Source organism: Protopterus annectens, chromosome 8.part1 (assembly GCF_019279795.1).
Source record: "Protopterus annectens isolate FY-2018-M chromosome 8.part1, PAN1.0, whole genome shotgun sequence".
Classification (NCBI taxonomy): domain Eukaryota; kingdom Metazoa; phylum Chordata; order Ceratodontiformes; family Protopteridae; genus Protopterus; species Protopterus annectens.
The window spans coordinates 102876475-102904066 of NC_056742.1; the positions used below are offsets into that span (position 1 = coordinate 102876475).

Below are 27592 nucleotides of genomic sequence, written 5' to 3' on the forward strand. Positions count from 1 at the left end.
TCCAGCACAAAATTGAGATCCCATGTAGGCAGAGGAGGTTTCCTTGGAGGTTTTACATTTTTGATCCCTCTTAAAAATTGTCTGAGGAGAGGGTGAGAGAAGATAGGAGGGTCCATGTTGTACTCTGCTGAAATTGCTGAAGCATGAATCTTAATGGAAGAATAGGACAGGCCATTGTGGAACAGTTCTGCTAAGTATTCTAGGATGTGTGCTAGGTTTGCCAGTGTGACATTTGTACCCTTTGATGCACTCCAAATGAGGAATCTCTTCCATTTAGCTGAGTATGTTTTTCTTGTGGAGGGTCTGCGAGCCTCCAGGATAATGTCCTTGACCCTCTGAGATAAAACAGTTTGGTTTTGTTTTAAGCAATTTTCCAGGCAGTTAGCTGTAGTGTTTTCAAGTTTGGATGCAGGGTCTTGTAGTTGTTCTGCGTTAGAAGTAAAGGCCATAGGGGTAGAGGCCATGAGTTCGTCCGAGACATGCTTCTCAGTAGCGGATAGTAATGCTGCCTTGGCCAGTCTGGAGCTATCAGAATCACCTTTGGCTGTTCCTCCCTGATCTTCAGTAGAACTTTGTACATCAATGGGAGAGGTGGAAAAGCATACACTGTTAGGGCCTTCCAGCTGAAAGAGAGGGAGTCCACCCTCCAGGCTTGTGGGTGGTATACTCTTGAGCAGAATTTGTTCAGTTGGTGGTTGAGTGGGGAGGCGAACAGGTCTATCTCTGGCATTCCCCATTTGTTTGTTATGATTTTGAAGATGTCTGGATGCAGCATCCATTCGTGAGCATCGTGGTAGTTCTGCTTAAGCTGTTTGCTAGTGAATTCTCTTTTCCTGGTACGAATTTGGCCTGTAGTTGGATGTTGAGATTCAGGCCTAGGTTCCACAGATCCATTGCCATCCGGCATAGAGGGTAGGAATGCGTGCCTCCCTGTTTGTTTATGTCCCACATGACTGTGGTATTGTCTGTCCTTATTAGCAGATGTCCTTGCTGGAGGAATGGTTTGAATGCCTCGATTGCATGCTTCACTGCCAGCATCTCCTTTAGGTTTATGTGCAAATTCAGCTGGTCTTGAGACCATAGGCCTTGGATACACTTGTCTTCCATGTGTGCTCCCCATCCTAGGTCTGAGGCGTCCGTGGTGATGGTCTGCCTTGGTTGTGGTTTGTTGAAAGGCAACCCTCTGTTGGTCTGGCAGGCCTGAGCCCACCACAGGAATTCCTTTTTCAGGCATGGAATGATTGGTATCATGGTTTCTAGACTGTGCCTGTGTTGAGACCATACATTCCTTAGGAACCATTGTAATTTCCTCATATGCAGCCTGGCATGCGGGATCAAGATTATGCAGGATGCCATGTAACCTAGGGCCTGCAGGACTTTCCTTGCAGTAAGCTGAGTTTGTCTTGTCAAAGCCATGAAGTAGACTGGGAGTTGCTTTTGTTTTTCTTCTGTGAGAAAAGCCATCTGAGTTATTGTGTCCAGATCCGCACCCAAAAATGATAAGGGATGGCACTAGTCTTGACTTTTGGATGTTGACTGTGCATCCCAAGGCCTGTAACAGGTGTATGACATAGGCCAAATCCTTTATTAGTTTTGTCTTGTTGTCCGCTTGTATTAGGCAGTCGTCCAGGTATGGGTAGATTTGAATTCCCTGGAGTCTGCAATGTGCAATTACTGATGCCAGGCATTTCGTGAATACTCTGGGCGCAGTAGATAAGCCAAAGGGCAATGCTGAGAATTGATAATGCTCTGATCCTGCAAGAAATCTGAGGCGTCTTCTGCAATCTGGTCGTATAGGGACGTGCAGGTATGCCTCCTTGAGATCTAGAGTCACCAGCCAAGACTCCTTGCCCAACATGGGAAGAAGCTGCTGTAGGGTCAGCATTTTGAATTTTGGCACAATGAGATATGTGTTTAGTGCGGACAAGTCGAGAATAGGCCTCCATTGGGTTTCTTTTCTTGGTACAAGGAATAGTCTGGAATAAAATCCTTGGCCTTGTTCCACAGATGGTACCCTTTCTATTGCTTTCATCTGAAGTAAATTGTTGATTTGTCTTAGAGCCTCTGGCTTCCGGTTTGGTGGAAGGTTTGGCATTCCGCTCTTTTCTGATAAAGTGTGGAAGTAAAACCTGTATCCTTTGTCTATTGTTTCCAATGTCCATTTGTCTTTTGTGATGCAATGCCAATTTTTCGAGAATAAAGCCAACTTTCCGCCCAAGGGTGATTCCAGTTGTTCCCTGGTAGGCAGAATCAGAGCCAAGTCATTGCGTCTGTCCTGTGGAAGTGGTTGTAGTTGCAGCTGTGGCAGTACTCCTCTGGTTGGCAGGTTGCCACTGACGACCCCTGTAGGCACCCTTTGATTGACCTCTGCCTCTTGGGCGTCTATTCCTGCCCCTCTGTGCTCTGGAGGTGTCTGGAAAGGACCAATTCTTTGAAGGCCAGTTTCTGCTGAACCTCGGAGGTTGTACCTGCAGAAAATCCTTTACTGTTTGCACAGATTTTGCTTTTTCTTCCACTTTCTTTAGAATCTCCTGTGCGGGGGAGCCAAATAAACTTTGTTTCTCCATTGGAGCATCTAGGAGTTTAGCCTTGACATGGTCTGGCAAGGATTGCTCTTTTAGCCAGGCATGCCTTCGAATTACTGCTCCAGTCATAGCTGATCTAAATGAAGCCTCCAGTGCATCATAGCCACATTTTAAGAAATGATTACTGACCTGCTGAGAGTTGTGTACCAAATCCTGAAGGGACTTGCGGTCTAAAGGTTCAGGAGAAGAAAGCTTTTTATTCAGCTGATCTAACAAATATTCCTGGTACTGTATCATATAGAATTGACAGTTTAATGCCCTGGCAGAAAGAGTAGCAGATGTATAAACCTTTTTTCCCCATCTCTCTAATGCTCTTGACTCTCTTTCAGAGGGTAGGGGGTTTTTGGCAGTGGCAGCTGCAACACCTTTTGGGCCCTGAGGAATAGTTTCAGGGTCTGCAGCATGGGCTTTATACAAGTGAAAGTGAGAATCCGGGACCCTGTAATATCTGTCAGGTTTGGCAGGGGCCGGGGGAAGAGAATCAGGGGCAGAACTGACATCATTATATGCATCATCAACTACAGTTAGCACAGGTGGTATGGCTAAAGGCCTATGCTGTGGCAAGTGTAAAAAGGTCCTTAGTCTTTTTCTAGAATCAGAGAAATCCTGACCCTGCCATTGAAAGTGTTCCCTCATTGAGTGTAAAGTCTCCCCAAAGGAAAATTCTTCTGGAGGGGAGGCAGAAGGAATAGAGTCTTCTGCATCTGAATCCTCATAAGGTGAGTATGGCCCTTCCTGATGGTCTGATAAATCAGATCCATCCGAGGAGTAATCAGAGGAGAGAGGTTCAGGGGGTTCAGTCCTAGGCCTTTTGTCAGGAGGAGGTTGAGAGGCCCTGTCTGGGTGAGGTTGGGAACCCGTAATCAGAGATATAAGGTCCTCAGCAAGGCTGAGAATCTGAGAACTTGAGGAAGGTCTCTGAGAGGTAGATTTTGCAGGTAAAGCCTTTGAAATTTTAGCTGCTTTAGCCCTGGAGAAGGCCTTAATAGACATAGAAGCAGGGGGCCTAGCTGCCCCACGTGCAGGTGTAGAAATGTCCAATGGGATGGTGTCGGACAATTCTTGTGCGCTTGCTTGGTAGGGATTTCTGTAGCCGACTCAGCCGGGGCCTCTCTGGCCTCGGTTGTCGGAGGTATGATTTTGGCAGAAGTAGGAACCGAGGACTCTGTTTCAGCCGAAGCCGAGACACTCGCGGTAGGCCTAACCGTGGTTTCAGCCGAAACCACGGGCCGCGAGTGTCGGTCCTTTTCCTTGCGTTTTTTGGCTAAATGTGTAGTCGGACTCTCCGACGGCAATTTATATGCAAAAGCGGATCCAAAAAACTCTTCTGCAAACTCCGACTGACGTCTAAGAGTCTGTCGGTTGAAGGAGGCACAGGCTAAACAAGCTGATACGTCGTGGTCTGGGCCTAAGCAAGGAAGGCAGTAAGAATGGAAATCCTTATGAGGTATTTGTTTCCCACAAGTTAAACAATTATTTACTTTGTCTGACATCGGCTGAGGCAAGAAAGAGTCCCCAATGGGGTACTTAGCTTTTTTAGAAGTCTTCGGTAGCTGAAATCTCTGGATCTGACCGACCGGCACTTACGAACAGCTTCTGCTTCGGGCACCGCGTGGCAAGAAAGACTGAGGAAAATGGCGTCGGCTGATGCCTTTATACCCCAGAAGCTCTGACGTCGGGGAAAGTGCGACATCAGCCGAGGCCAGACCCAGACTTTGGAATCCGGCCGACCGAAGGGCTGCCTGAGGCAGGACAACCCATATGTTATGACTGCAGATGCATCCTTGAAGGACATCAAGGGGGCTGGTGGGTGGGAAATCAGGACTGCAACAGTGAATACACTCGAACATCTACAATTTATGATAAGTGTACACAGCTGTACTATGTTAATTTTTCACTGTTGCAGTCATCACACTTGGGTTGATTCCCAAAGCTGAAGAATGGGTGGAGGCAGTCAAGAAGAATTGGGGCTGGCTAGTACACCCTGCAGGACTGCTGTTGCAAAACCCACCCTGGATATGGAAACTATAGGCAGGTGGTAATGCTTGGTGAAGGAGTGAAAAGAACTCCAGGTAGCAGCTTCCAGAACGGCCCTGGTAGGGACACCCCCCTGAGGAATGCTGTAGAGGTAGAAGTTGCTCTAGTAGAATGCATTCTGACCCCCTGATAGGTTGGTTTCCCATGGTGTTTGTAACAGAAATGGATACAGTGTGCCATCCATTTGGAAATGGTTTGTTTTGATATGGCCTTGCCCTCGGACACAGGTGCAAAACTGACTAGTAACTGGTCAGACTTCCTGAAGGGCTTAGTCCTATCAAGGAAAAATCTGAGCTGTCTGTGCACGTCTAAAGAGTACAGGACCCTTTCCCCTTTATTTTGAGGATTAGGGAAGAAGGCTGGCAAAAGGATAGATTGTTTTTTGAGCTACACTGGACACCACTTTAGGCATAAAAGTAAGGTTAGTCCTGAGGGAGACCCTGTTAGCATGAAAAATAATGAAGTGTTCCACTGACATAAGTACTTGTAGCTCAGACACTCTTCTAGCTGAAGTGATGGCCAGAAGCAAGGCTGTTTTCCAAGAGAGGAATTTTAACTCTGCTGACGCTTCAGGCTCAAAGAGGGGGGGGGGTAGCGTGAGCTTTTCCAGTACAAAGTTAAGGTCGCAAGCAGGGGTGGGAGGTCTCCTTGGTGGCCTTAATTTGTTGGCCCCTCTTAGGAACAGTTTGATGAGAGGGTGAGAGAAGGTGGCTCAGTGTTGTAATGAGCCGAAATGACAGAGGCATGGATCTTAATGGAAGAGAAGGATAGGCCTCTGTGGAGTAGATCTGCTTGGTAATCCAGGATTAGAGGCAAGGGGGGCAGTGCTGTGTCCGCTCCTTTAGAATGAATCCAAGAACAATACCTTTTCCACTTATCAGCATAGGAATTCCTTCTACTGAGTCTTCTAGCTTCAAGAATGACGTCCAGCACCTGCTTGCTTAGGCTGGTTAATGGGGGAGAATTCAAGGAATAAGCCAGGGTGCAAGGCTCAGGGTCTGCAGTTGCAAGATCTATCCCTCCTGCTGAGTGAAAAGGGTTGGTATCTGGTGTAGGTGCCATGGAGGCACCAGTGACAAGCTGCGCAGTAGTGGGTACCAGTGCTGGCGTGGCCAGTCTGCGGCAATCAGGATTACCCTTGGTCTGTCCTGTCTTATCTTGAGTAATATTCTTGTAAGAAAAGGCAGAGGGGGAAATGCATAGACTGAGAAGTTTACCCACTGGAAGGATACAGCATCCACCTTCCAGGTCCTGCAGTGAGGTGTCCTGGTACAGAATTTGCTGAGCTGGTGATTGTAGGTGGAGGCAAAAAGGTCCACCTCCGGGGTCCCCTATTTCTGGGTTAGAAGGCTGAAAGTACTGGGGACTAATTGCCACTCGTGTGGGTCTATGAGATTTCTGCTCGTCTGCCACAGAGTTTTGTTTGCCTGGCAGGAATTGAGCTTTCAGATGAATATGCATGGCCAAGGCAGTGTTCCACAGAGTCATGGCTAGCCTGCAGAGTGGGTACAAGCGGGATCCCCTGCTTGCTGATGTACCACATAAATGTGGGGTTGTCTGTTTTTATTACCAGGTTTCCTGGAGAGAGTAGGGATCTGAAAGCTGTCAGAGCATACTGAACAGCTAGCATCTCTTTTTGGTTGATGTGCAGATGAATTTGACTTGGGCTCCAGTGGCCCTGAATGCACTTGTCGTCCAGATGTGCCCCCCAGGCATAGTCTGATGCATCTGTGGTTATGGTCTGGGCGGCGTGTGTTTGTGTAAAGGGATGTCCCTTGTTGTGGTTGCATGCTGCTGCCCGACAAGGTATGATAGGTATGATGGTTTCTAGGTCCTGAGAATGTTGGCAGCAAAGATTTTTTAAGTACCACTGAAGTTTCCTCATATGCAGTCTGGCATATGGAATTAGTAGAATGCAAGAGGCCATGAACCCTAGAGCCTGCAGGATTTTCCTTGCGGATAGCTGGGTTCTGGTAGCCATTTGAGTGAAGTAGCCTGTTAGATAGGCTTGTTTTTCTGGAGTAAGGGATGCCATATGGGATGCTGTGTCCAAGCTTGCTCCCAGGAATACAATCTTTTGACTGGGGACTAGTTTTGATTTATTTTCGTTGATAGTGTACCCCAGGGAAGTTAGAAGGTTCTTTACAAATGTCAGGTGCTGAACAGCTTTTCCTGTCTACCTAAATCAGGTAATCGTCCAAGTAAGGGTATATTTGAATCTTTCTCTGTCTGCAATAAGCAATGGCTGGAGCCAGGCATTTTGTGAAGACTCTGGGAGCAGTGGCTAAGGCAAAGGGAAGTGCAGAGAACTGATAATGCATAGATCCCATCCTGAAACAGATATTTCCTGCATGAGTCCCTGATAGGGATGTGCAGATAGACTTCTTTTAGGTCTAGGGTAGCTAACCAGGCATCTTTGGACAGCATAGGAAGAAGCTGCTGAAGGGTGACCATTTTGAATTTCGGTACCACCAGGAGGGTGTTTAGAATAGAAAGATCTAGGATTGGGCGCCAAGTGCCCTCTTTTCTGGGTACCAGGAAAAGTCTGGAATTAAACCCTTGGCCTACCTGTTCTGCAGGAACAGGTTGAATTACCCTTATGGAGAGCAGGGATTGAACTTGGTTTTGCGCCTCTACCCACTGGTTTGGAAAAAGGTCTGGGAACCCTTTTGGGGTTGGCAGTGGGTGGAAGTAAAGTTTGTACCCCTGGGATACAATGTTGAAGACCCATCGGCCTTTGGTGATGGAGGTCCAGCTTTTTGCATGGTGGACAAGTTTTCCTCCTAGGGGCACGAGAAATTGGGCAGAAGTGAAGAGTGGAGTTGAGAAGTCACCGTGAATTATTTCCATAAGGGGGTGGCTTAGCACTCCCCGTTTTAGAAGTGGAGGTACTCCACTGCTTAGATCTCTGCATACCCTGAGACTGTAATCTGGGGAGTCTGTTTCCCCTTGGTCTAGTTTGAGATGGCCTTGAGGGGGGCTGGAAAGGGCCAATGTTTCAAGGGGCAATGCCTACTGAATCTTGGAGGCTGCACTTGCAAAAAATCTTTGACTGTCTGCATAGACTTAGCTTTTTCTTGCATCATTTTTAGAACCTCTTTTGCTTTGGTGCCAAACAGATTGTCCTTCTTCAAAGGAGCGTCTAGTAATTTTGATTTGACATGGTCTGGCAAGGTTTGCTCCTTAAGCCAAGCATGTTTTCTAAGCACAGAACCAGTGACTGCTGCCCTGCAAGATGCTTCTAGGGTGTCAAACCCACATTGAAAGGAATGCATACTAACTTGGCTTGTAGAATACATAAGCTCCTGTAATTCTTTATTTTCTGCACAGTCTGTAAAGGATCTATTGCTTAATAAGCTCCATAATATGCTGCTGGTATTTCAGCATGTGAAACTGGCAATTCAATACACAAATGGTGAGTTGCAGAGGTGTATACATTTTTACCCCATCTGTCTAAAGCTCGGGAATCCCTGTCCGAAGGGGTGGGATTCTTAGCTGTAGTGGCTTTTATACCTTTAGGCCCTTGAGAAATGACCGCTTGGTCAGCAGTAGGATTTTTGAAAAGAAATTTGAGAGAGTCAGGGACTCTGTAGTACCTGTCTGGTTTCCTTGGAGCAGGGGGTAAAGTATCACAAGTTATACCGGATTCCATAAAGGCATCCACAACATCCAGAACAGGAGGGATAGCTAAAGGTCTATGTTGTGGCAAATCTAAAAATTCTCTGAGTATTTTTGGACTGAGGATACTCCTGGCATTCTCAGTGGAAATGCTCTCTTAAAGTATGTAGGGTTTCACCAAAAGAACAATCGTTTTTTGGGGAAGCAGACGGAATGGATTCCTCTGCATCTGAATCCTCATAAGCAGATAAAGGCATGTCTTCATATTCAGAAAACTCACAGTCATCAGGCTCTTTGGTCAGTTAAAGCTGCTGGGGTCAGGTCTCTTTTTCTCTTAGCAAGGGAAGGCTGGCTTCCACTAATCAACACGATCGGGTCTTCTGCCATTTTAAGCATTTTAGATTGTGGCAAGGAAGCAGATGCTTGAGTTTGTAACATTGTTTTTTTAGGCCTTAGAAACTCGGTAGTTTTAGACATAACTGAAGACATGAAAGAAGTCGTCGGTTTGTGTCGAATATCGGTAATGCGAAGAACTTCCTCGGAAGCCGGTGCCTGCACAGCGGCTCCAAATCCATCCAGGGTAGAGACATCCGCAGGTTCCATAGTCAAAGAAGAGTCTCACAGCATACCAGACTCCCAACGGGTCTCAGTAACGGCCTGCGAATCCATCGCAACAGGCATCAGGGGCTGCAAAAGCGCTTCACTGAGTACTGGTGAACTGGCAACTAGCTTAACGGAAGCGTCGTCGGCAGTTTAGGACCTGTGCAGTCTCTCTGCCTTTATCCTTATGTTTTTTCAGAAGATTGGTAGTCGGATAGCTTACCTTAGCGACAATAAAGGCCCGACGGTGAATAGTTTGGGCATTGAACAAAGCAAAAAACCAACACAGTGAGGTACATCGTGGTTCGGGGTCTAAACAGGTAACGCAGTAAGAATGGAAATCTCGGTGTGGTATTTGCTTTCCACAGGAGGGACAATTGTTAACTTTTTCTGACATCAGTTAAGAGCAAGAAAAAAGGATCCCCAAAGGGGTATTTAGCTTTAGAAGACTTCAGGATGATTCAATCCGGAAACGAAAACTCAGGTACGGCCAACCGGCACTCGTGCAAACTGCTTCTGCTTTGGGCTCCTCGGCAAGAAAGACTCATGTAATGGTGTCGGATGCCTGTTTTTATACCCCTGACGACCTGACGTCAGTCCTGGAGCGACATCAACAGACGCAGAAATACCAAGTCTCTGGTATTCGGGCTGACTTGAGGCCTATCTGCAGGCAGATAACCCAAGTGTGACGACTGCAACAGTGAAACACGAAGAACATCTCCCTGCTGTGGGAGTAGTGAAGGGCCACTGCTTAGTTCTTCGCTGGCCTTGGTTTTGTGGTCTAACTGGTCTGTCCCTGCAAGGCTTCCCTTGAACCTGTCTATTGGGGGCTGGGAACGATCAGTGCTTAGAGGGAAAGCTTCTGCTGAACCTGACAGGTTGAACTTGGAGGAAGCCTTTTACTGTTTGCATAGATTTGAGTGTTTAGCTAACTGAGAAGTAGAGTGCAGAAGATCTGCTAACTCTTTGGAAGTATTAGTGTCAGGTAAAGATTACATTTTTTGTTTTATAAGTTCAAAGGTGTGCTGTTGATATTTTAGCATATGGAACCGGCAGTTAAGAGCTCTAATAGCTAAGGTTTTGGAGGTGTACACATTCTTACCCCATCTGTCCAGAGCTTGAGTCCTTGTCAGAGGGAATTGGGTTTTTAGATTAGCTAGCCTTGGCCCCTATGGGCCCCTGAGTGATGACCTCTGGGTCTGCTGCAGGGTTTTTAAACAAGTACTTATGTGAATCAGGCACCCTCTAATACCTGTCAGTTTTCTAGGAGCAGGGGATAGGGTGTCAGGGGTGAGGCTAGATTCAGTGAAATCATCATCCACCATGTCCAGAACAGGAGGGATGGCCAAGGGTCTCTGCTGAGGAAAATCTAGAAAAGTACAGTTTTGTACCTACCATAAATGTAGATGTCCGAACAGGATAGCATCTGCAGTCCTTACAAATGGGTTGTCCTGTCGTCAGGCAGCCCTTCGGTCGGCCGGATTCCAAAGTCTGGGTCTGGCCTCGGCTGGTGTCGCACTTCACCCGACGTCATCTCTGCTGGTCTTCGGGTATAAAGGCATCAGCCGACGCCATTTTCCTCAGTGTTTCTTGCCCCAGATGCCAGTTGCCCTCTTGGATAGCTAAATTTTTGGGTAAATGCCAATGTTTCCAAAAAGTAGAAGGCAAACACAAAAATAAGCATGTATGTACATATATACAAACAAATACACCATAAGAGATCCCCAGCTAGCTATTAGGTGGGCAAATACCCTAGGAGTACCACAGAGGGAAGGAGGGTGGGTAATCCTGACTGCAGATGCTATCCTGTTCGGACATCTACATTTATGGTAGGTACAAAACTGTACTATGTCCTTCAAGGATGCATCTGCAGTCCTTACAAATGGGTAGAATACCATAGCCAAACTAGGGAGGAGGAAGAAGAATTATGGTGTAGTTAGGATCCCTTGCAAAACAGCAGTGGCAAACCCTGCTCGGGATCTAGAGTATAGAGGTAAGTTATAATGCTTGGCAAATGTATGCATGGAGGTCCAAGTAGCCGCCTCAATAATGTCCTTGGTAGCCACTCCTCGTAAGAAAGCTGTGGTAGTGGCTGTAGCCCTTGTAGAATGAGGCCTTATGTTCTGTGGAATTTGCTTTCCATGGTAGGAGTAACAGAATCTTATGCAATTTCCTATCCACTTGGAGATTGTCTGTTTGGAAATTGCTTTTCCTTCCCTTCCTGTTGCATAAGCTACTAGAAGCTGGTCAGTTTTTCTATTGCCCTTGGTTCTGTCCAGGTAGTAGCGCAACTGTCTATGTACATCCAAGGTATGTAGCAGTCTTTCCCCCCTGTTCTGTGGATTGGGAAAGAAGGTAGGTAGGTGGATAGCCTGGTTTAGAGACACTCTGGATACCACCTTAGGCATAAATGTAGGATTAGTTCTCATGGACACTCTATCTTGATGGAAGATTAGGAAGGGTTGTACTGCCATTAAAGCCTGTAGTTCTGAAACCCTTCTTGCTGAAGTAATTGCCAGTAGGAAAGCAGTTTTCCAGGATAGGTGTTGAAGATCTGCTGTTGCTGCTGGTTCGAATGGAGGGAGTGTCAACACAAAGTTCAAGTCCCATGCTGGTAATGGTGGTTTCCTAGGAGGTTTTACATTCTTAATTCCTCTCAGGAACTGCCTGAGTAGAGGATGTGAGAAGACAGGGGGATCGAAGCTGTATTCTGCAGAAATAGCTGATGCATGTATCTTGATGGAGGAATAGGACAGGCCTGTATGGAGAAGCTCTGCCAAATACTCCAGGATGTTGGCAATATCTACCTTTGACACATCTTTCCCTCTTTCAGTACTCCAAATGACAAACCTTTTCCATTTTCCTGCATAGTTCCTTCTTGTTGAAGGTCTGCGGGCCTCAAGGATAATGTCTTTAACCCTTTGGGATAAATCTGGGTTAGTTGCTCTTATGTAATGTTCCAGGCAGTCAGTTGCAGAGTTTTCAGGTTTGGATGCAGGATGTTGTAGTCGCTCTGAGTTAACATCAAAGGAATCAGGGGTAGTGTCCACGTTCCCCCCCCGAGACATGCTCCTCAGCAATGGATACCAATGTTGTCTTGGCCAATTTGGAGCTATCAGAATTATCCTTGGACGTTCCTCTTTGATTTTCAGTAGTACCTTGTGCATCAAAGGAAGGGGTGGAAATGCATATGCTGTCAGGCCTTTCCAACTGAAGGATAGAGAGTCCACCTTCCAAGCAAGTGGGTGGTATGTCCTTGTGCAGAATTTCTTGAGCTGGTGATTGAGTGGGGATGCGAATAGGTCTATTTGTGGCATTCCCCATTTCTTTGTGATGGCCTTGAAGATGTCCGGGTGTAGCATCCATTCGTGAGCATCCGAGGTAGTTCTGCTTAACATGTCTGCTAGGATGTTTTCTTTTCCCGGCACAAATATTGCCTGTAACTGAATGTTGTAGCTGAGAGCCATATTCCATAGGTCCAGAGCCATTCGGCATAGGGGGTATGAATGAGTGCCTCCCTGTTTGTTGATGTACCACATGACTGTGGTGTTGTCTGTCCTTATCATCAATTGGCCTTCTTTGAGGAATGGTCTGAAATTCTGGATTGCTAGTTTTACTGCCAGCATTTCTTTTTGATTTATGTGTAGGTGCAGCTGATCTGGAGTCCATAAGCCTTGAATGCACTTGTCCAGCATGTGGGCCCCCCAACCGAGGTCTGAGGCATCCGTTGTGATGGTTTGGCTTGTTTGAATGTTGTGGAAGGACAAACCTGGGTTTGACTGGCATGCCTGAGCCCACCATAGGAACTCTTGTTTCAGGCATGGGATTAGTGGTATTTCGGTTTCCAAGCTGTGCCTGTGTTGAGACCATAAATTCTTTAGGTACCACTGTAGCTTTCTCATATGCAGTCTGGCATAGGGGACCAGGATTATGCAGGATGCCATGAAGCCCAAGGCCTGCAGTACTTTCCTTGCTGTTAGTTTGTTCTGCTTTGTTAATGTCAAGAAGTAAAGAGGAAGTTGTTCTTGTTTTTCTGCAGTTAGGAATGCCATCTGTTTTACTGTGTCCAATTCTGCACCCAAGAATGTTCTTGTTTGGGATGGTATCAGTCTTGACTTTTTTAAATTGACTGTGTATCCCAGGGCTTGTAGTAAGCAAATGACTCTTTGTAAATCTTGCGTCAGCTTGCTTTTGTTGACCGCTTGTATCAGGCAGTCGTCCAGGTATGGATAAATTTGGATTCCCTGAAGCCTGCAATGAGCGATTACTGATGCCAGGCATTTCGTGAACACTCTGGGCACAGTAGATAAGCCAAAGGGCAATGCTGAGAATTGATAATGCTCTGATCCTGCAAGAAATCTGAGGTATCTTCTGCAATTTGGTCGTATGGGGACGTGCAGGTATGTCTCCTTGAGATCTAGAGTCACCAGCCAATACTCCTTGCCCAGCATGGGAAGAAGTTGCTGTAGGGTCAGCATTTTGAATTTTGGAACAGTGATGAATGTGTTTAAGGCGGACAGGTCGAGAATAGGTCTCCAACTTTTCTCTTTTCTTGGTACTAGGAAGAGTCTGGAGTAAAATCCCTTGCCCTGTTCTGTAGGTGGTACCCTTTCCACAGCTCTCATCTTTGTTAATTGAGCTATTTGTTTTAGAGCTTCTGTCTTTTGATTTGGTGGTAGGTTTGGCATTCCTCTTTTTACTGGTAAGGTGTGGAAGTGAAACCTGTAGCCTTGGTCTATAGTTTGCAAAATCCACTTGTCTCTTGTGATATAGTGCCAGTTTTTTGAAAATAAGGCTAATTTTCCGCCTAAGGGTGCTGCTATTTGTTCCCTGGTAGGCGGTGTGAGGGTCAAGTCACTGTGATTGTCCTGTTGCAGTGGTAGTGGTTGTATCTGTGCCTCGTTGGTTATTGCCTTGCCACTGGCGTCCCCTGTAGGCACCTCCTCTGGATTGATTTCTGCCTCTGGAACGCCTATTCCTGCCTCTCTGAGTTTTACAGGAGTCTGGAAAGGACCAATTTTTGGAAGGCCAGTTCCTGCTAAACCTTGGGGGCTGAACCTGTAGGAAATCTTTAACTGTTTGTACAGATTTTGCCTTCTCTTCCATTTTCTTCATTACTTGTTGAGCAGGAGAACCAAATAGACTGACCTTATCCACAGGAGCATCTAATAGCTTTGCTTTAACATGATCCGGCAAGACCTGTTCTTTCAACCATGCATGCCTTCTTATAACTGTGCCAGTCATGGCTGATCTAAATGAAGCCTCCAGTGCATCATAGCCACATTTTAAAGAATGGTTACTAACCTGCTGAATGCTATTCACCATTTCTAGAACATATTTCTTATCTAAGGAATCATCAGAGGACAGCTTCTTAGTTAACTGATCAAGCATAAACTCTTGGTATTGGATCATATGAAACTGACAGTCCAAAGCTCTAGCTGAGAGAGTAGCAGAGGTGTATACTTTTTTACCCCATCTCTCTAAGGACCTGGATTCCCTTTCAGAAGGGAGAGGGTTTTTCGCTGAGGTCGAAGCTACTGCCTTAGGTCCCTGGGAGATAGTCTCAGGATCTGCAAAAGGAGCCTTGTATAAGTGGTGATGAGTGTCCGGTACCCTGTAAAACCTATCGGGCTTAGCAGGGGCTGGAGGTAAAGTATCAGGAGCAGTGCAAACATCATTAAATGCATCATCCACAACAGGAAGAACTGGAGGTATAGCTAAGGGCCTATGTTGTGGTAAGTGTAAAAAGGTCCTAAGCCTTTTTCTTGAATCTGAGAAATCTTGTCCCTGCCATTGGACTTGCTCTCACATGGCATGTAAGGTTTCCCCAAAGGAAAATTCCTCTGGTGGAGAGGCAGAAAGAATAGATTCTTCAGCATCGGAATCTTCATAAGTAGAAAAAGGAGTCTCTGGATGGTCTGTATTGTCTGTATCATCAGAAGAGTCATTAGAGGACACTGGCTCAGGGGGATCTGCTCTAGGTCTCTTTTCTGGAGGTTGAGAGGCCCTGTCTGGGTGAGACTGGGATCCCCTTATTAAAGAGTTGAGATCCTCTGCCAGAGTAAGCATTTGGGAACTGGAACTGGGCCTGTGAGAGGGGGGCTTAACAGGCACAGACTTAGCAGTTTTGGCTGCTTTAGCCCTGGCAAAGGCCTTTATAGACATGGCTGCAGGAGGCCTAGCAGCACCACGTGCTGGGGTAGAGACATCCAAAGGGATGGTGTCCGATAATCCTGGAGAAACCACATTAGAAGGCAAAACTTCAGAGGCCGATTCAACTAGGGTAGAAGGGGCCTCGGTAGTAGTCATGGATTCGGCTGTAGATTGACCTGTTTGCTCGGTTTCGGCCGAAACCGAGACACTCGCGGTTTGCTTAACCGTGGTTTCGGCCGAAACCACGGACCGCGAGTGTCGGTCCTTTTCTTTGCGTTTTTTTAACAATTTGAGTAGTCGGAGGATCCGACGGCATAATGTACGCAAAATCTGAGCCGAAAAACTGTTCAGCAAACTCCGACCGACGCCTAAGCGTTCGTCGGTTGAAGGAAGCACAGGCTAAACAAGCTGCTACGTCGTGGTCTGGGCCTAAACAAGGTAAGCAGAAAGAGTGGAAATCTTTATGAGGTATTTGTTTCCCACAAGTTAAACAGTTATTCACTTTTTCTGACATCGGCTGAGGCAAGAAAGAGTCCCCAATGGGGTACTTAGCTTTTAGAAGTCTTCGAAGTAGTATTCGGTAGTAGTAATCTCTGGATCTGACCGACCGGCACTTGCGAACAGCTTCTGCTTGGGCACGCGGCAAGAAAGACTGGGGAAAATGGCGTCGGCTGATGCCTTTATACCCGAAGACCAGCAGAGATGACGTCGGGTGAAGTGCGACACCAGCCGAGGCCAGACCCAGACTTTGGAATCCGGCCGACCGAAGGGCTGCCTGACGACAGGACAACCCATTTGTAAGGACTGCAGATGCATCCTTGAAGGATATCTTAGTCTTTTCTTAGAATGAGGATAATCCTGGGGGTCTTGGGTCCTGCGGCGGTTGCGGTTTCATCTTCCATGACGTCAGGTAGTCAGGTGTATAAAGCATGCAGCCAATGCCATTACATCAGTTTTTCCTTGCCCCAGATGTCAGGTGCCCCCCATAATGAGAAGCAATTAAATAGAAGGTTACACCTCCAACAAAAAGCAAATACACCAGAAAGCTTAAGTATAGTAAACAAGAAGAGAGGTATAGTCAATAAAAGTCAGGGGGTTGGGGGGAGGGTAACCAGGACTAAAACAGTGAATACACTCGAACATCTACATTTATGGTAAGTGTACACAACTGTACTATGTTCTTCGTGTTTCACTGTTGCAGTCATTCCATTTGGGTGGATTGCCAAAGCTAAGGAAGGGAGGAGGCAGTTACTGAGCATTAGGACTAGCTATCAGGCCCTGCAAGACTGCAGTGGCAAAACCAGCTCTGCATTTAGAAAAAATTGGCAAGTGGTAATGCTTGGCGACGGTATGTACAGAACTCCAGGTAGCAGCTTCTTGGATGTCCCTGGTAGGAACACCTCTGAGAAAGACTGTAAAAGTAGATGCAGCCCTGGTGAAATGGGGTCTCATCTCCTGTGGTGTAGGTTTTCCATGGTGCTTATAACAGAAAATAATGCAATGGCCTACCCACTTAGAAATGGTTTGCTTTAAAATGGCCTTCCCGTCTGGCCCTGCAGCAAAGGCAACTAGCAGCTGTTCAGATTTCCTGAGAGGCTTGGTCCTGTCCAAGTAAAATCTAAGTTGTCTGTGCACGTCCAAGGAGTGCAGTATTTGCTCCCCTTTGTTCTGTGGATTAGAAAAGAAGGTTGGCAAATGAATGGACTGATTAAGGGTCACACTGGATACCACCTTGGGCATAAAGGAAGAATTGGTCCCGAGGGACACCCTGTCCGCATGAAAGATGATGAAAGGCTACACTGCCATGAGGGCCTGTAATTCAGACACCCTTCTTGCTGAAGTGATGGCTAGAAGGAAGGTTGTTTTCCAAGAAAGACATTTCAACTTTGCAGTTGCAGCTGGCTCAAAAGGAGGTAGAGTGAGCTTTTCCAATACAAAGTTAAGGTCCCAGGCAGGAGTAGGAGCTCCCTCTGCAGAATTGCTTCAGAAGGGGGTGACTCAGTATTATAATGTGCTGAAATGGACGAGGCATGAATTTTAATGGAAGAGAAGGAAAGGCCATTGTGAAGCATCTATAGAAGAATATGTGTAAACTGGGCACTGTTGTGCCAATCCCCTGAGTCTGGCTCCAGGAACAGAATCTTTTCCACTTTTCAGCATAGGAATTTTTAGTACTAGGCTTCCTTGCCTCCAGGATGACATCCAGCACTTGTTTGCTGAGGGATGGTATAGGAGAACTCAGTAATTAGCCAGGCTGCCAAGTTCAGGGTTTGAAGCTGGGGGTACAGAATATGGCCCTCCTGCTGGGACAGTAGGGAAGGAGTCTGTGGTAGGTACCATGGTTCCAGTAGTGACATACTGCGCAAGAGGGGGTACACACCAGTGTTGGCGTGGCCAGTCTGGTGCAATGAGTATTGTCCTTGGTTTGTCCTGTTTGACCTTTAGTAAAACTTTCGAGAGGAAAGGCAGAAGGGGAAAGGTATAAACTGAGAGGCTTTTCCAGGTAAAGGACAGGGCATCCACTTTCCCAGCTTGGCTGTGGGGAGTCCTTGTGCAGAACTTGTCCAATTGGTAGTTCTGAGGGAAGGCAAATAGGTCTATCTCTGGGCTCCCCTATTTGTTTCTCAGAATAATTAATATCTTTGGCTCCAGTTTCCATTTGTGTGGGTCCATGAGATTTCTGCTTAGGTTGTCTGCCAGTGTATTTAGCTTGCCTGGCAAGAATTGAGCTTGTAGGTGCACTTGGTAGCTCAAGGCTGTGTTCCACGGAGCCATGGCTAGTCTGCAGAGGGGGTATGAGTGCCCCCCCTGCTTGTTTATGCACTACATAACAGTGGTGTTGTCCGTCTATACCAATAATTGTCCTGGAAGAATGTGATCCTTGAAGGCGGTCAGAGAATTCTGTACAGCTAACATTTCTTTTTGATTGATATGCATGTGCATTTGACTCAGGTTCCATTTGCTCTGAATGCACTGTCCTGCCAAGTGAGCCCCCCATGCATAGTCTCATGTGTCTGTTAGGGTTTGGGCGGCAGGGGGTAGAGTAAATGGCAGTCCCTTGTTGTGGTGGTAGACCTCTGCCCACCAAAGGAACTCTGTCTTTATACAAGGAATGATGGGAAACATTGATTCCAGGTCCTGAGAATGTTGACACCATAGGCTTTTTAGATACCATTGTAGTTTCCTCATATGCAGTCTTGCATATGGAATTAGTAGAATGCAAGAGGTCATGAACCCCATGAACCCCAGGGCTTGCAGTATTTTCCTTGCAGATAGCTGGGTCTTTGTGGCCAGTAGTTTGAAGTAGGCTGTCAAATAAACTGGTTTCCCTGGCGTGAGGTAGGCCATCTGGGAAGTTTTATTCAAGCTTGCTCCCGGGAATACAATTTGTTGGCAGGGTACTAGGCGAGATTTCTTTTCGTTTATGGTGCACCCCAGTGAGGTTAGCAGTTTCTTTACAAATGCCAGATGATTTAATAGTATGTCCTGGCTTTCTGCCTGAATTAGACAATTGTCCAGGTATGGGTATATTTGAATATTTCTTTGCCTGCAGAATGCAATGACTGGAGCTAAACACTTTGTGAATACCCTAGGTGCAGTACATAAGCCAAAGGGCAGTGCAGAGAACTGATAGTGCATGTAGCCTGCTCTGAAGCATAGGTATTTTCTGCAAGATTCCCTTATTGGGATATGCAGGTAAGCTTCCTTTAAATACAATGTTGCCAACCAGGCATTTTTGCCTAGCATGGGAAGCAGCTGATGAAGAGTTAGGATTTAGAATTTTGGGATTACCAAAAAGGTGTTTAGTATAGACAAGTCCAAGATAGGACGCCAAGTATTGTCTTTTCTGGGTACCAGGAAAAGTCTTCAGCAAAAACCTTGTTTCCAATCCTTTTTTGGGACAGCTTGAATAGCCCTGATATGGGACAGCTTGAATAGCCCTGATACTTAGAAGCTTGAGAACCTGCTGTTGAACCTCTGCCCACTGATTTGGGGGTAGGTCTGGCCAACCGTTTGGGGTTGGTAAGCAGTGGAAGTGGAATCTGTATCCTTGGGAAACTACATTTAGAACCCATTTGTCTTGGGTAAGGAGTTCCCAGTTTTCTGCATGCAAGGCGATCTTTCCCCCTAAAGGAACAGTCAGATGAGCAGGGTTTGGAAGAATTAAGGTTAAGTCATTGTGACAGTTTACTATAGGGGGGTGTCTTACCACTTCCAGCTTTGGAAGAGGGAGCCCCCCACTGCTTAGGCCTGTGAGCACCTTGAGACTGAAGCCCAAGTGGGTCTTGCTGGTCCTGGGTTTGGACTGAGAAGGCCTGGAAGAGACAGGAAGGGACCAATTCTTAGGTCAGTGCCTACTAAATCTGGGAGGTTGTACATGCAGGAAATATTTAACAGTTTGCATAGATTTAGCTTTTTCCTCCATCTTTTTAAGTACTACTACTGCTTTGTTGCCAAACAGGTGGTCTTGGTTTAAGGGAGTATCCAGTAATTTAGCTTTAACATGATCTGGTAAAGTTTGCTCCTTAAGCCATGCATGCCTTCTAAGTACAGACCCAGTGACAGCAGCCCTGCAAGATGCCTCTAAGGAATCAAAACCACATTGCAAAGTATGTTTACCAACTTGTTCAGCAGAATGGATTAAATCTTGTCATTCTTTATTTTCAGCACAATCAGGAATCAACATAATTTTTTGTTTAAGCAATTGAATAATATGCTGCTGATACTTTAACATATGAAACTGGCAGTTTAAGGCACTAATGGCCAAAGTAGCAGAAGTGTATACCTTCTTACCCCATCTGTCCAGGGCCCTGGAATCTCTATCAGAGGGCAGTAGTTTTTGGCAGTAATAGCCTTAATGCCTTTGGGTCCCTGTGAAATGGTCTCTGGATCCGCAGTAGGATTCTTAGGAATTTGTGAGAGACAGGTACTCTGTAATACCTGTCAGGTTTCCTCCTGGGAGCTGGAGGTAAAGTGTCTGGGGCCAGGCTAGATTCCATGAAGGTATCATCTACAATGTCCAGTACAGGAGGGACAGCTAAAGGCCTGTGTTGAGGTAGGAGTAAGACTTCCCTAAGATTCCTTTTGGAGTCAGAGTAATCCTGACTTTCCCATCGGAAATGCTCCCCAAGAGTATGCAAAGTTTCACCAAAAGATAAATCTTCTGGAGGGGAAGCAGAGGGAATGGAGTCCTCTGCACCAAAATCCTCATAGGTAGATAAGGGCCTGGTCATCAGAAGAAACAGAAATTTCGGAATCCTAATCCGAAGAATCAGAAGGAAAATCAGTTCTAGGTCTCTTAGAGGAAGAAGGGTGGCTTCCCTGATTAGAGTAATAAGGTCTTCAGCCATTCTTATGATTTGTTTTTTAGGCACAGGGGCCTGTCCATGCGGTCTGGGCGTCAGTTGTCTAGGCGTGGATCGAGTTTTAGGCCTTGAAGAAGATGGCATCTGTTAGATATGCATGTCAATTGGACTGAAAACACCCTCAGAAGCCGTTGACTGCACAGCGGCTCTAGACCCATCCAAGGTAGAGACATCCACAGGTTCCATAGTCGAAGAAGAATCTCACTGCATACCGGACTCCGAACGGGTCTCAGTAGAGGCCTGCAAATCTGAAATAGCGGGTATCAGGGGCTGCAAAAGCGCCTCACTGAGTACCGGCGAACTGGCGACTAGCTTAACGGAAGCGTCGTCGGCAGCTTTGGACCTATGGGGTTTGTCTCTGACGTTATCTTTTTTCAGAATGTCGGTAGTCGGGTGGCTTACCAAAGCCATTTCTGGATAAAATAGTTAGATGCGTAAATGAACAGACGACGAATAGTTTGAGGGTTGAATAAGGCACAAAACCGAGAGCGAGGGAGGTAGTGGTCTGGGCCTAAGCAAGGAATGCGGTATGAATGAAAATCTTTATGAGGAATTTGCTTTCCATAAGAAATACAATTGTTAGCTTTTACTGACATCGGTTTAGAGCAAGAAAAAGAATCCCCAACGGGGTACTTAGCTTTTTCGAAGACTTCGAATCTGAAACTCGAAATGAAAATTTCAGGAGTCAGACGACCAGCACTTGCGAACTGCTTCTGTCACCGCATGGCAATAAAGACTGATGTAATGGCACTGACTACATGCTTTATACCCGTGACTACCTGACGTCATGGAAGATGAGAGAGCAACCGACGCAGGACCCAAGACTTGGATAATCAGGCCGACTGAGGGCTACCTGCAAGCAGATAACCCAAATGTAATTACCGCAACAGTGAAACACGAAGAACATCGCACAAGGTATGGAAGTCTCGGTGTGGTATTTGTTTTCCACAGCAGACACAATTACTGACTTTTTCAGACCAGTTAGTGCAAGAAATATGTCCCCAATGGGGTACTTCGCTTTAGTCGTTTTCAGATTCAACTTGCACTCTGGCAACGAGTGACTGGCACACGCAAACTGCTTTTACTTTGGGCTCCATGGCAAGAAAGACTGATGTAAATGTGCCGGCTGTTCTCCTTTACACCACTGATGACCTGATGTCAGTCCACAGGCGACAGCAGCCGGCGCAGGGGAAAAGCTAGACTCTGAGATTCGGGCCAACCGAGGGCTACCCAGCAGGGACAACCCACAAGTGATGACTGCAACAGTGAAACACAAAGAACATCTGGTGACCAAGAGAGAAGGTACAGTTGTGTACACTTACCATAAATGTAGATGTTCGAGTGTATTCACTGTTGCAGTCATCACACTTGGGTTATCCTGCCAGCCCTCAGTCGGCCTGAATACCAGAGGCTTAGTATTTCTGCGTCGGTTGCTGTCGCTCCAGGACTGACGTCAGGTCATCAGTGGTATAAAATCAGGCAGCTGACGCCATTACATCAGTTTTTCTTGCCCCAACTGTCAGGAGCCCCCAAATAGGGAGGCAGGTTATGGTGGAAGAACACCACCAGTAGAAAGTAAATACCAAAAATTCCCTGCAAGAAGAATGGAAGAGGGAGAGACAGACAAGGGGGATGGAGGGTGGGAAACCAGGAATGCATTAGTGAATACACTCGAACATCTACATTTATTATAAGAGTACACAACTGTACTATGTTCTTCGTGTGTCACTGTTGCAGTCATCACACTTGGGTTGATTCCCAAAGCTGGAGAAAAGGGAGGAGGCAGTCAAAAGGACTGGGGGCTGGCTAGGATGCCCTGCAAGATTGCAATGGCAAGGCCTGCCCTGGATTTGGAGAAGATAGGCAAGTTGTAATGCTTAGTGAAAGTATGAACATAAGTCCATGTTGCAACCTCCAGGATGTCCCTAGTGGGGACCCCTCCTGGGAAAAGCTGCAGAGGTGGAGGTTGCCTTGGTGGAAGGTGTCCTGACCTCCTCTGGGGGCGGTTTCACATGCTGTTTGTAGCAGAAATGGATGCAGTGTGCTATACATTTGGATATTGTCTGTTTGGATATGGCCTTGCCCTCTGCCCCTGCTGCGAAGCTGACCTGCAATTGGTCAGTTTTTTTCTAAAAGATTTAGTCTATCCAGACAATCTGAGCTGTCTATGTACAGCTAAAGAGTGCAGGATATTTTCCCTCTTGCTTTGTGGATTATGGAAAAAGGTGGGCAAATGAATGGATTGGTTTAGAGCCACACTGGACACCACTTTAGGCATGAAGGATGGGTTAGTCCTGAAGAAGACCCTGTCAGCATGGAAAATGATGAAGGGCTCTACAGCCATGAGTGCTTGTAGCTCAAAAACTCTTCTAGCTGAAATGATGGGCCAGAAGCAAGGCTGTTTTCCAAGAGAGGAATTTTAACTCTGCTGAAGCTACAGGTTCAATGGGGGGTGAGCTTTTCCAACACAAAGTTAAGGCCCCAAGCTGGGGTGGGAGCTCTCCTGGGTGGCCTCTTAAGTTGTTAGCCCCTCTTAGGAGCTGTTTGATGAGAGGCTGTGAGAAGAGAGGTGGCTCTGTGCTGTAATGAGCAGAGATGGCAGAGGCATGAATTTTAATAGAACAGAAGGATAGACCCCTGTGCAGTAGATCTGCTAGGTAATCCAGGATAAGAGGTAGGGAGGGCTGTGATGCTTTGGCTCCCTTAGCCTGGATCCAGGTGCAAAACCTTTTCCACTTGTCAGCATAGGATTTTCTAGTGCTGGGGCATCTGGCCTCACGTATAACATCTAGGACCTGTTTGCTTAGGCTGGCAGCTTGAGGAGAGGTCAGGGAATAAGCCAGGCTGCCAGGTTGAGGGTCTGCAAATGAGGATGCATGAATTCGCCATCCTTCTGGGTCAGACGTGTTGGGATCTGAGGTAGGTGCCATGGTGGCAGAGGTGACAGGCTGCACAGCAGTGAGTACCAGTGCTGTCGTGGCCAGTCTGGGGCAAACAGGATTGCCCTGGGTTTTTCCACCTTTATTTTGAGCAGTACCCTTGAGATGAGTGATAGAGGGTGGAATGCATAGACCGAGATGTTTACCCATGGGAATGATAGAGCATCCACTTTCCAGGCCTTGCTGTGAGGCTCCCTGGTGCAGAATTTGCTGAACTGATGATTGGAGTGAGAAGCAAAGAGGTCCACCTTCAGGGTGCCCCATTTCTGGGTTACAAGGGTGAAGGTTATGTGGTCAAGCTGCCACTCGTGTGGGTCTTGCAGGTTTCTGCTTAAGTTGTCGGCCAGAGAGTTTAGGGAGCTTGTCTAGAATTGTGCTAGCAGGTGAATTTGCATGGCTGAGGCAGTGTGCCAAAGGGTCATGACAAGCCTGCAGAGAGGGCAAGAGTGAGGTCCCTCCCTGCTTGTTGATAAACCATATCACTGTGGTGTTGTCTGTTCTGATCACTACATGCCCGGGGAAAGTAGGGGTCTGAAAGCTGTCAGGGCGTGCTGAACAGCTAGCAGCTCTTTATGGTTGATGTGCAGGTGTATTTGATTTGGGCTCCAATGGTCCTGAATGCACTTGCCGTCGAGGTGTGCACCCCACGCATAGTCTGCGGTGTCTGTGGTGAGGGTCTGGGTGGCATGGGGCTGTGAGAAGAGAAGTCCCTTGTTGTGGCTGTATGCTGCTGCCCAACACAGAAAATCTTTCCTTAGACAGAGTATTATTGGTATGACAGTGTCCAGGTCTTGAGTGTGTTTACACCAAAGGCTTTTTAGGTACCATTGTAGTTTCCTTATATGCAGTCTGGCATATAGAATAATGCAGGAGGCCATGAACCCTACAGTTTGCAGGATTTTCCTTGTGGATAACTGGTTTCTGGTGGCTAGTTGCAAGATGTAGCCTGTCAGGTAGGCTTATTTTTCTGGAGTAAGGAATGCCATCTGGAATGCTGTGACCGGGCTTGTTCCCAGGAATACAATTTTTTTGTGTGGGGACTAGTTTTGATTTCTTTTCATTGATAGTATACCCAAGGAAGGTCAGTAGGTCCTTTACAAAGGTTAGGTGCTGTAACAGCTTTTCCTGTCTGCCTGAATCAGGCAATCGTCTAAGTAAGGGTAAATTTAAATATTTCTTTGTCTGCAAAAAGCAATGGCTGGAGCCAGACATTTTGCGAAAACTCTGTGAGCAGTGGATAAGTCAAAGGGAAGTGCAGAGAATTGAAAGTGCAAAGATCCTGCCCTGGACCATAGATATTTCCTGCAAGATTCCCTGATTGGGATGTGTAGGTAGGCCTCTTTTAGGTCTAGGGTGGCTAACCAAGCATCCTTGAAAAGCATAGGAAGCTGCTGCTGGAGGGTGAGCATTTTGAATTTTGGTATCACCAGAAAGGTGTTTAGAATGGATAGATCTAGGATTGGGCACCAGGTGCCCTCTTTCCTGGGTACCAGGAAAAGTCTGGAATAAAAACCTTGGCCTATCTGGTCTGCAGGAACATGCTGAATTACCTCATGGAGAGCAGGAAATGGACTTGCATTTTGGCCTCTGCCCAATGGTTTGGAGGAAGATCTGGGAACCCTTTTGGGGTTGGCAGGGTGTGGAAATAAAATTTGTATCATAAGATCATATCATAGGAGTGGGCAAATATTGCCATGTCAAGATGTGCCATGCTGACAGACTCCTACCTAGGAAGACTGAATGCTGTAATTAAATTAAAAAAAAAAACTTCAGCAAAGTATTAGTTTAAGGGTATGCATAATTATGCAACCAGCTTATTGTTCTTTTTTTATTTTTTATATTTTCCCCCTAACAGATTTGTTTTTCAATTTAATTGTACAGGTTATAGGTCACATTAAAGGTGAGAAAAGTTTTGAAATTATTTATTGTGGTCTCATTTTTTATATCACAAAAAACTGGCATTTCAACAGGGGTGTGTACACTTTTTATATACACTGTATGTATGAAAAAAAAAACAAATGCTCACATTTTCTGGAAGCTGGTGGCTCACTGTCCTGCAAACTGCTGACTGCAAGGGAAGCATTCTCTAAGGCTGGTAAAATAGGAGGAACAGCTACAGGTTGGGGAAATGACCTGTACCAACACCTTTGCTGAAACTCTGGTACTTTTCTTTTTGTTCCATTGAAACAGCACCTGGTAGCAGAAAGAGCTCTTCAGTACAAGTTTCTGAAGAAAAAAAAACTTTCCTCAGATTTTGATTTCCCATTCTGTTGAGTAGCAACTTGGGACCACATTTCAAGTCTAATCCCCATCCCTCAGACTGACAATCAGAATATGACAGAAGGAAAATTTTCCCTTTTTAAATGAAAAAAAGAGTGAAAAACGTAATGACTAAAAGACTTTAAATAAACCTTCAGCAAAAGCCTGCCAATTCTCCCTGTCTACTCAAACCCAATCAGGGGTTAAGATGCTGGCACAATGGTTACGGTGGTTAGCTTGCAAGCACAAGGTGCAGGGTTTGATTCTCGCAGAGGTAACTAGCTAGGCTTAAAATGGCCCATAAGGGTGTTTAGCGTAGTACTAATCTATGAACCTATGAACTTATAAACCTATAAAGGGGATACAGGTAAAGAAAAATGCCTAACGTTATGCTTCTTTCTCCTGGGAAACCCTACTGTAAAACAGCACCCTGAACAATGGTCCTTCCTTTTCCTGGGAATCAAGCTCCAGAGCATCTGTGCAAAGGAACAATGTCCACTTGCTGCTCTGATGCAGAGAAGAGTAGTTCTGTCTTGACCAAAGAGGACAGCTGAACAGTGAGAGGACGTGCCTGCCTCATGGTTCTTAGCAGCTTCAGAGAAACTGAGGAGGGATCCAACGTAACCAAAACAGAGGCACTCACCAAAACCTAGGCAAAAACGAAGCTGGAATAAAGATCAAAGCCTCCTATACGACTTTTCGCTTTTCATGCATCAGGGAGAAAGTATCCAAGGAGTCAGAACTCAGGTCCATCTCTCTACCAAAGAAAGTGCCTGACAAGCAGGTGGTGAGGCCTTAGTATCATGCTCTTCACTTCTGATTAATAAGGCAAGGTCTGAGGTAAAATTTTATGACAACCACAAAAAACACTAGCCCTTACCTCAGCAACAAATTTTGATAGAAAAAATGAAACTTTTTCTTCACAAAATTGGAAAGTAGTCCCCAGTACTATACTTATCTGCCCAACTATGGAAAGTGCTAGCCAACTGTCGATTCCTCTCTCAAAGTCACAGCAGAGGGCACTTTTCAATGGCAAGAAAGTTCTGACTGAGATTTTGGCACCCTAACCACTGACTTTCTGCCACTCTCCTCAAACTCTGTAGTAGTTAGGATGAGTGGAAAGCACCCTAAAGCTTTGGAAGCTAGCTACTCTTCCGATCTTTGCAGGATATGTCTCATACAGCTTTACTTACTGCAAAAGTGATCTAATGACAAACATGTCTAGGAAAGGGCAGAACTAATGGAATGACGACACAATCTAGGTTTATGTTATTCTCTGAAATGCAGCACAAAAGGTCTTAAGATGGTATTTGGTTAATATCCCTGTATACAATCACTGTTTTGGTGTCTGAGTGGGAGAGCTTCCACTGGGGTACGAGGAGAAAAAGGTTAACAGCTCCAAGTCAGGTCGGCTACTATGCGTTTTGCAGCTAAGAATCCTAGGTATCAGCACAGTGACTGTGGATATTACTAACAACATCTAAAGGTGATGTGAGTGACTGTGGATATTACTAACAACATCTAAAGGTGATGTGTTCAGGCACTTTTTAATCAAACTGCAGCCTTATGTTCTAGCACTTGGCATGTGCTGTGCCATGCTGTCTGGGAAACTCTGGGACTCTGCCTAGTTGGATGGTTGTTGCCTGCAGCTACATCTGACATCAGCAACTACTGCAACAATGACCTGAATAAAGAACACCCTTGGGCACTAACTACAGGCATCTGTACACTGGCATTTCACCTACGACACAGCTGCTAATTGCACGGAGGCATAAGTGCACCTCAAAGCAGTTGTTGTCACCACTTCCAAAAAGGCAGTCAAGCAAGGCTGAAGTCAAACTAAGCTCCTAGTCTTGAAAAGTACAGACTTAGACCTCATTAGATCCCACATCTGAAATCATTAATAGGAATCTGACAGGATCACTAAGACCTGATGAACCAATGCACTTTCAACATCTGATTTCCTTGTGCTTTAAGCACTTTACCTTTTGAGATATGGGTCATTCTGCTTGCTGGCATTTTGTGGGAAAGGGGC

General features: G+C 46.1%; 1 protein-coding gene across 13 annotated transcripts in view; it reads right to left on the reverse strand.

The window, feature by feature from the left end:
- ZC3H18 (zinc finger CCCH-type containing 18) overlaps positions 1-27592 on the reverse strand; it is a 2225788-nt gene that overhangs the window by 1785432 nt on the left and 412764 nt on the right. The window lies entirely within an intron of this gene.